Consider the following 6,552-nt stretch of genomic DNA (forward strand, 5'->3'; position numbering starts at 1 on the left):
GACAACTGCTTGGCCTTTGGTGATAACAGATTCTTGCTGCTGCAGTGCCTGGTACCCAGATGGGACCTCTGGTGGCAGCACAGGTCATGACCCCACCATGGTCTCAGGAGGCATCACCAGCTACTAACATTGGGCTGTTCCTCACTACTCTCCAGTCTCCAGCTCTGCCTCTCTGCCTCTCCACATCCTTCTGTTTCTCATTCTCTCCCATTTCTCCACCACTTACCCATTTCTTCTCCACTTGTTCCTCTTAGTGGTGCCTGAAATCCCTGGGTGTCTGGGGTCCTCTCAGGACTGGTCTCAGGAGAGCTGTGTTCCACTCATGCATTATGGTAGCGTGTGGGAGTCATCTCTGCCATGGTCTGACCCCCAAGTCTGTGCAATGCCAGACTGATGGGTCATCTTAGGCTAGCTCCTTATCAGGGATTCATGGCAACAACCTGGTGTGTGTTTCCAGCTCAATCCAACCCACTTGAGTAGCCTTTTGCAAGGTTAGTCTGTCTCGGGCTCACTCCTACCCAGGATCTGTAATCTCACAGGCAGGGGTTTTCTAGTCTCGGGCTTGCTTCCAGTTCTGGGAGCCCATCTGGGCCTGCCTGTTACCAGACTGGTGGTCATCACAGGCTCACTTTTTTCCAGGGAATTTTAGGTCATCATTCAGATGACCATGGGTCAGCATACTCATCATAGATGTAGCCTTTCTTCTTTCTGCCACCTACTAACACACATGTGGCTTAGCAGCCACACATGCAATGCCACTAGAGGCAATATATTTTTTATTAATTTTTAGGAATTCTTTGAATTTTTCACACAATGCCTTAATACAGCCCTCTCACAACTCCTCTCAGATCCTCCTTGTCTTTCCTATTCACACAAATTTATGGTTTTTTTCTAAAGAGTTTTACTTCTATTTACTTTTACAGCTCAAGAAACAATCTAAGCTAAGTGTGATAACACAGCTCTATGATAGCAGCACTTGGGCTGTGGAGGCATAAAAATGAAGAGTTATAGGCCATTTTGGGCTATGTAGTGAGTCTGAAGGCAATTGAGGCACATAAGACCATTAAGACCATTTCTCGAACATCAGAAAAAAATAAAAAGAAGGAAGGAAGGAAGGGCTGGAGAGATGGTTCAGTGGTTAAGAGCACTGACTGCTCTTCCAGAGGTCCTGAGTTCAATTCCTTATAACCACATGATGGCTCACAACTATCTATAATAGGATCTGATTCCCTCTTCTAGTGTGTCTGAAGAGAGTGACAGTGTACTCATATGAAAGAAAGAAAGAAAGAAAGAAAGAAAGAAAGAAAGAAAGAAAGAAAGAAAGAAAGAAAGAAAGAAAGAGGGAGAGAGAGAGAAAGATAGAGAAAGGAAAGAGGGAAGAAGGGAGGGAGGGAGACATCAGGGGAGGGAGGGAAGGAAGAAAGAAGGAAATAATTTAGCTTAGAAATATCCCATATTCACAATAACTATATGGTTATGTCACCTTGGTTGGTAGAGCTGTTTGAATCATTTATGTTAGTCCTGATTTACTGAGTTGCCAAGTGTAGATGTTGACTATATGTACAGGGTTAACTGCTTTAACTTATTCACTCTATGTTTGTGCTCACCAACATAGCATGTGTGGTGGCTTGAATTAAGTATGGCTGCCCATACACTCATATGTATGAATGCTTGGCACATAGGGAATGTGGCCTTGCTGGAGGAAGTGTGTCACTGTTGGGGAAGGCTTTGAGGCCTCATATGTACTAGCTACTTCCAGTGTGACACGGTCTTCTTTTGCTGCCTGGAGTCAGGCTGTAAAACTCTCAGTACCTTCCAGCACCTGCTCTTTGCTGTGCTTCCTGCCATGATAATAATGGACTAAACCTCTGACCTGTAACTCATCCCCAATTAAATGTTTTTTCTTTATAAGAGTTGCCATGGTCATGGGGTATCTTCACAGCAAAAAGACCTTAACTAAAACACCATGTGTTCTTTTATATTCCACAGCACTGAGAACATAGTTTGCTCTGGAAATGACTTGGTCAGGTACAGATATAGCATGCTGACATTTTTTAAAAATCGAAAATCGTTATTAGATTGTACCCAATCCTACTAAATCTGTGTTAGCCTATTTGCATGTGTATACTATGTTTTCTTTATCTTTTTTTGATCTTTTACTTATGTTTTTTATATACTCCAGACTTTATTCCCCTCCTGGTCCACCCTCTGACTATTCCACATCCCATACCTCCTCCTGCCACTGTCTCCACAAGGATGTCCCCAAGCCCCACCCCCACCCCACCTGACCTCTAAACTCCCTGGAGCCTCCAGTCTCTTGAAGGTTATGTGCATCATCTCTGATTGAACACAGACCTGGCAGTCTGCTGCTCTATATGTGTTGGGGGCCTCATATCAGCTGGTGTATGCTACTTTTTTGGTAGTCCAGTGTTTGAGAGATCTTGGGGGTTCAGATTAATTGAGACTGCTGGTCCTCCTACTGGGTTGCCCTCCTCCTCAGCTTCTCCCAGCTTATCTCTAATTCAACCACAGGAGTCAGCAGCTTCTGTCCATTGGTTGGGTGCGAATATCTGCATTTGACTCTCTCAGCTGCTTTTTGGGTCTTTTTGAGGGCAGTCATGCATGATAGGTCCCTCTTTGTGAGCACTCAAGAGCCTCAGTAATAGTGTCAGGCCTTGGGACCTCCCCATGAGCTGGATCCCACTTTGGGCCTGTTGCTGTTCCTTCTTTTCCTCAGGCTCCTCTCCATTTCCAATCCCTGCAGTTCTTTCAGACAGGAACAAATATGGGTCAGAGTTTTGACTGTATGATGGCAACCCCCTTCCTCATTTGATGCCCTGTCTTCCTGCTGGAGGTGGGCTCAATAAGTTCCCTCTCCCTACTGTTATGCATTTCATCTAAGGATCCTCCCCATTTCCCAGGTCTCTGGTGCATACTGGAGGGTCCCTGCAACCTCCTATCACCCTCAGTTGCCTGTTTCCATTCTTTCTGCTGGCCCTCAGGGCTTCAGTCCTTTGCCCTCATCCAATACCAGATCAGGTTCCCCTCTCCACCCAATTCCTGTCCACTTTCCCTCCCAGGTCCCTCCCTCTCTTATCACTTGTGATTGCTTTTTACTCCCTCCCAAGTGAGCTGAGGCATCCTTACTTGGGCTCTATAGCTTGTTGACCTTTTTGAGTTCTGTGGACTGTATCTTGAATATTCTGTACTTTTTTTTTTTTGGCTAATATCCATTTGCTAGTGAGTACATGTCATGCATGTCACTGTGAGTCTGAGCTACCTCATTCAGGTTGATATTTTGCTTTTCCATCCATTTGCCTGCAAAACTCAGGATGTCCTCATTCTTGATAGCTGAGTAGTATTCCATTGTATAAATGAACCACATTTTCTGTATCCATTTTTCTGTCATGGTACATCTGGGTTATTTTCAGCTTCTGGATATCACAAATAAGGCTACTATGAACATACTGAAGCATGTGCTCCTGTGGCATGGTGGGGCATCTTTTAGGTATATGCCCAAGAGTGGTATTGCTGGGTCTTCAGGGTCTTCCAATTTTCTGAGGAACCTCCAGATTGATTTGCACAGTGGTTGTACCAGTTTGCAATTCCACCAGTCATGGAGTAGTGTTTCTCTTTCTCCACATCCTCACCAACATGTGTTGTCACCTGAGGTTTTGATCTTAGCCATTGTGATTGGTATAAGGAGGAATCTCAGGGTCATTTTGATTTGCAGGGTGGGAGGAGGATATAGGGAACTTTCAGGATAGCAGTTGAAATTTAAATAAAGAAAATATCTAATAAAAGAAAAGACAAAAAGGAAAGTGAAATAACTCTACAAAGAAAAAAAGATTTGCATTTCTCTGATCAGTACGGACTTTGAACATTTAAGTGCATCTGGGGCATTTGAGATTCCTTAGTCGTGAAATCTCAGTTTCATTCTATACCCCATTTTTTGATTGGGTTATTTGGATTTTTGGTGGTTAGCTTCTCGAGTTCTTTATATATTTTGGATATTAGTTGTCTATCAGATGTGAGGTTAGTGAAGATTTCTTCCCAATCTGTAGGTTGCCGATTTGTCTTGTTGACTATGTCCTTTGCCTTACAGAGCTTTCCAGTTTCATGAGGTCCCATTTATCAATTCTTGATCTTAGAGCATGAGTCATTAGAGTTCTGTTTAGGAAATTGCCCCTGTGCCAATGAATTCAAGGTTCTTTCCCTCTTTCTCTTCTATTATATTCAGTGTATCTGGTTTTATGTTGAGATCCTTGATCCACTTGGACTTGAGCTTTTTACAAGGTGACAAATATGTGTCTATTTTCATTCTCCTACATACAGACAGTCGGATAGACCAGCAGCATTTATTGAAGATGCTTTCTTTTTTCCATTGTATATTTTTGGTGTCTTTGTCAAAGATCAAGTGTCCATAAGTGTGTGGTTTTATTTCTGTGTCTTCAATTCTATTTTATTGGTTAACATGTCTCTGGACTAATACCATGCAGTTTTTATCACTATTGTTCTGTAGTAAAGCTTGAGGTCAGGGATGGTGATTCTCCCAGCCATTCTTTTATTGTTAAGAATTGTTTTTGCTATTCTGTGATTTTGGCCTGGAAAATAACCCAGATGAATTTGAGAATTGCTCTTTCCAGGTCTTTGAAGATTTGTGTTGAGATTTTGATGGGGATTGCATTGAATTTGTAGATGGCCATTTTTTAGTATATTAATTCTGCCATTCCATGAACATGGGAGATCTCTCCATTTTCTGAGATCTTCTTTGATTTCTTTCTTGAGAGACTTGAAGTTATTGTCATACAAGTCTTTCACTTGTTTGGTTAGAGTTACCTCAAGGTATTTTATATTATTTGTGGCTGTCTTGAAAGAAGTTGTTTCCCTAATTTCTTTCTCACCCTGTTTATCATTTGTATAAAGGAATGCTACTGATTTATTTGAGTTAATTTTATATCCAGCCACTTTACTGAAGTTGCTTAACAGCTGGAGTTTTCTAGTAGAATTTATGGAGTCCCTTATGTATAATACCATATCATCTGCAAATAGTGATATCTTTATTTCTTCTTTGCCAATTTGTATTCCCTTGATCTCTTTTTGTTGTCTTATTCTATCTAGCACTTTGAGTACCATATTGAATAGATATGAGAAGAGTGAGCATCCTTGTCTTGCCCCTGATTTTAGTGGGACTACTTCAATTATGTCTCCATTTAATTTGATATTGACTGTTGGTTTGAAGTAAATTGCTTTTATTAGGTTTAGGTATGGGCCTTGAATTCCTGATCTCTCCAATACTTTTAGTATGAAGGGGTGTTGTATTTTGTTAAATGCTTTTTCTGAATCTAAGGAGATGATCATGTGATTCTGGTATGCTCCTGTAAAATCATATCCTAGCCCATCCTTGAGAATCCACTGCACTCAGAGAAGTTGGTAAGAACCCCACACTGGAAGTCCCAGAGCTGCTGCTGGAAGCCTGGTGCACTTAGGACCCATCACCCACCAAAACCCCAGCCCCACCCCACCCCCTGAATACCACTCCCCTTCTGCCCCTTCTGCCCCTTCAGCCTGGTCCTTTCTGCTGGGACAGACTGCTAGTTTGTCTGCTCCCATGAAGAAACCATGACCTGACCCAGCCTAGAGGATCCATTCCACTCAGAGCAGTTGACACCACAGCTTGAAGGATGCAGGGCAATTGACCTGACAGACCGAAAGTCTCCCTGGAGTTTTGCTGTACACAGTGAAACAGAATCCACAGTCTGTAGCCACTCCCAGCCCCCTGAGAACAACTTTACACAGGACAACAACTTGACTGTTCCACTGAAAATCTAACAGTCTGAAGGCTTTCCAGGAGATCTACTGCATCCAGGGCAACAGATCAGCAGCTTCTCTGCCCCTCTGAAGGGCTCCCATTGGAAGGTCCTACCGGTGGTCTGCTAAAACCAGGGCCTCAGGTCTACTGGGAGACCTGAAGCAACCCAGGGACAAAAGAGGCAGACTTCAGATAGAATCACACAGATCAGCAAACACCAGGGATATCCAGATGGTGAGAAGCAAAAGAAGCCAATATATGTGTGTAAGGAGCCGCCCTCACATTGGCCATTACAAGATGGCGCTGATGGCACTGGCACCTGTGTTCTAAGTAGTAAACAAGCAAGCTGCGCATGTGCCGGGGTAGCTTCCCACCCCATGTGCTCTGCCTTCCCCGTGACGACAACTCCAGCCGATGGGCTGCAGCCAATCAGGGAGCAACACGTCCGAGGCGGAGGACAGTCCTCCATAAAAGGGATGGGTTTCTGCCATTCGGGATCTCTCTATCTCTATCTCTCTCTCTCTCTTTCTCTGGCTCTCTTCTCCACTGGCTCCTGAAGGGGTAAGCAATAAAGCTTGTGCCGCAGAAGATTCCGGTTGCCCTGAGCGTGTTCTTACCAGGGGGAACAAAAGCGCGGGCAATATATGTGGGGATCATCAGAACCCAGTTCTCCCACTAAAGCAAGCCCTAAATACACCAATATGCCTGAAAATCAGGAATCGGTCCTAAAATTGTATCTC

General features: G+C 43.6%; 1 non-coding gene across 1 annotated transcript; it reads right to left on the bottom strand.

Annotated features, from left to right (window-relative positions):
* Positions 1–641: 641 nt before the first annotated feature.
* LOC115032875 lies at positions 642–769 on the bottom strand. Its single transcript, XR_003838531.1, has one exon. It is a non-coding gene; the product is annotated as a small nucleolar RNA SNORA17 (small nucleolar RNA).
* Between the last annotated feature and the right edge of the window lie 5,783 nt (positions 770–6,552).

Source organism: Mus caroli, chromosome 12, assembly GCF_900094665.2.
Source record: "Mus caroli chromosome 12, CAROLI_EIJ_v1.1, whole genome shotgun sequence".
Lineage (NCBI taxonomy): Eukaryota > Metazoa > Chordata > Mammalia > Rodentia > Muridae > Mus > Mus caroli.